The sequence below is a fragment of the Sinocyclocheilus anshuiensis genome, unplaced genomic scaffold (genome assembly GCF_001515605.1).
Source record: "Sinocyclocheilus anshuiensis isolate Anshui unplaced genomic scaffold, SAMN03320099.WGS_v1.1 scaffold711, whole genome shotgun sequence".
NCBI lineage: Eukaryota > Metazoa > Chordata > Actinopteri > Cypriniformes > Cyprinidae > Sinocyclocheilus > Sinocyclocheilus anshuiensis.
This window is the reverse complement of record NW_015552595.1, coordinates 318,125-321,048: the sequence shown is the minus strand read 5'-3', so window position 1 is coordinate 321,048 and position 2,924 is coordinate 318,125. Positions and strand designations below refer to the sequence as shown.

The following is a 2,924-nucleotide window of genomic DNA, read 5'->3' as shown; positions in this document are numbered from 1 at the left end:
GTTGCTATATTTGTCCCTAAACTTTTGAAAAAAGTCTCAAAAGGGGCGGGGAAGTCGCTAAATCTAGCTACAAAGCAGCTAAATTGGCAACACTGATCAGATTTACTGCAAACACACACTGCTTCATCAAAGCTCAGACACGCCTCTGAAATCTAATTGGACGAGCCGCTGTGAATAATTACATATTCATGCATCTGTAACGCTGATGAACTAGAAGAATGTTTGTTTGTGATCATTGTTTTTAAATTCTTAATGTTAATAGAAAGGAGAATCCTAAAGTCAAGTCACATTTATGTCTGCAGCACAGATTGTTCAGCTGCTTCTCCGTGATAAACAGGACAATAACCGTTAATGCTTCATTCAGTGCTGATTGAGTGGATTATCTCACTGAAATGGCATGTTCTAATGTCATTTTACCGCGGTTCGGCCTCTGTTTTGTTTCTCATGTCTTCTCCTGTCTGAGCTCTGAATGAGACGTGACCTCTCAGAGGTCAGCCGCGGGGTCACGCCGAGCTCTGTGCTTTCAGGGGGTCATGACTCTCACACACACACGCACACACACTCTTATCTCGACTCGCGTCTTTCCAGCACACAGGCTGCATGAATTATTCAGCTTTGCTCAGGCACACTCGGGCCCTCAGGGGCCTCCAGGAGCCCCGCAGCACTGTGTGTGTGTGTGTGTGTGTGTGTGTGTGTGTGCAGTGGAAACATGCTGATGAAGCATCAATGATTCATGGGTCAGCAGCTCTGGAAAGAAGAGATCTGGACTCCTGGAGGAAGTGCAGGTTTACACGGGAATCTCGTGAACACGCGGCCTGTTTTTCGGATCATTGGGACATTACTCAAGTTTAATTCTCAGCACTGTTGTGTGTCTGGATGCTGTGTTTTACTGTGGTCCGGATGCGTTTCATGAGACTCACTGTGAGATTTCCACTCGCGGCTGATCTGATGTTTGTTGTGAAAGTGTTTCATCAGCTCCTCTTCCTCTGGATACACACCGGTGTTATTTTAGTATCGCTGAGATACTAGTATAGGGTTGTTGTTTTTTTGCATTTAGAATGTTTTTATTTGTGTATATAAAGTGTATTTTATTTTTATATTTTATTTTGATTTAAATATATAAACTAATTCTAAATATTAAAAAATATAATTTATTATAAAATGTACTATTTTTTTTTTTTAGTAAACTATAATTATTTAAAAAAATTTAAGAATATATTAAAAAAAGAATATCGTATTTTTTATTTTTATATAAAATATTCAATTTATGTATTTTTACAAACGCAAATTAATTTATATATAAATGTATATACGTTATATAAAATAAACTAATTCTAAATATTAATAAACTATAATATGATTTATTAAATGTATTAAAAATATACCATTTTTATAAACTTTCATTTATTGAAAATAATTATTCTAAATTATTATAGAATTAATTATAAATTGAATTGTTTGAAATATAAGTAATTTTTTGCGTTTTTTAAATTAGTTTTTCTAACATGTCTTTTATTTTTTGTTTCAGTTTCTGTTTTGGCTAACTAAATGGAAATGAGAAATGTTGCTGAAGTAATTTTAAAATGTTTTATTTAAAGTTTTTAGTCTGGTTTTAGTAATATTAACACGGCTCCTGATCTCACTGGTCTGTTCCAGTCTATAAGTGTGCTCTGATGTTATTACATTTACATTTATTCATGTAGCAGATGCTAAATTGAGGAATACAAGAAGCGCTTCATCATAAGAAGGGCAAATAAACACAGGAAGTGCTCGTAATACAAAGTTTCCGACATTAGCCAGACAGAGGGCTTCAGGAAAGAGAAGGCAAAGGTTTATGTATGTTATCTCTGTGTCTCTGTCAGGAGAGCGTCTGCGGCAGACGGAGAATAAGGCCATGCGCTGTAAGGTGGAGCAGCTGCGGCTCTTACTGCAGCAGCGGCGTCTGCGACGGAAGGCCCGGAGAGACTCTCGCGGCCCGTATCACTGGATAACCCAACACAAGAACCTGGACCTGGACTACGAGGAGCCGGTCTGGAAGCCCGACGTGCCGTCAGACATGAGCGCAGAGCTTGTCCTGGCTTGAGCTGCAGCTGGAGGACGAGTCTGGACACACACATGGGCATTAACGGCCGACTGGGGAACACTCGGGAGACGCTTTATAGCGTTCACGGTCTGTTTGCAGTGGTTCTCCGCTCACTTCATGGATGTTACGAAACGCAGGATGTAGCATCATTTCATGTCAGGCGCTTGCAGGATGTTTTGCACAGTTCAGTTCTCGCTCTCGTGAGCATTAAAATATGTTTGACGCGTGTTTTAGAGGACAGACGTCTGTCTGAGATTACATTCAGACAGCTGGTTTATGAATCCTGGATTTGGGCGAATCTCCTGAAAACAGCTTCTATTTCACCCCACACACACATGGGCATTAACGGCCGACTGGGGAACACTCGGGAGACGCTTTATAGCGTTCACGGTCTGTTTGCAGTGGTTCTCCGCTCACTTCATGGATGTTACGAAACGCAGGATGTAGCATCATTTCATGTCAGGCGCTTGCAGGATGTTTTGCACAGTTCAGTTCTCGCTCTCGTGAGCATTAAAATATGTTTGACGCGTGTTTTAGAGGACAGACGTCTGTCTGAGATTACATTCAGACAGCTGGTTTATGAATCCTGGATTTGGGCGAATCTCCTGAAAACAGCTTGTATTTCACCCCAAAATCAAAAGAAAATTAATGTTATTTTTCATATAAAGAAAATGAAGCCTTAAATAATTATTTCTATTATATACATTATATATATATATATCAGTATATATTAACTTTAATTTAAAATGAAAAGTGAAAATCTAAAAATAAAAAGTAATTCTTGTTATTAATAAATACTATTCTTTTATTACATTTATTTCTGAAAATAATTTATTTTTTA

The 2,924-nt window shown here is 38.2% G+C and overlaps 1 long non-coding RNA gene across 1 annotated transcript in view; it reads left to right on the top strand.

Annotated features, from left to right (window-relative positions):
* The window catches only part of LOC107665642 (uncharacterized), a 4,421-nt gene extending 2,014 nt beyond the window's left edge, over positions 1-2,407 (top strand). The window contains exon 3 of the long non-coding RNA XR_001631579.1: positions 1,863-2,407. This is a non-coding gene — a long non-coding RNA (uncharacterized LOC107665642). The remainder of the gene's footprint in view (positions 1-1,862) is intronic.
* The last annotated feature ends 517 nt before the right edge of the window (positions 2,408-2,924 follow it).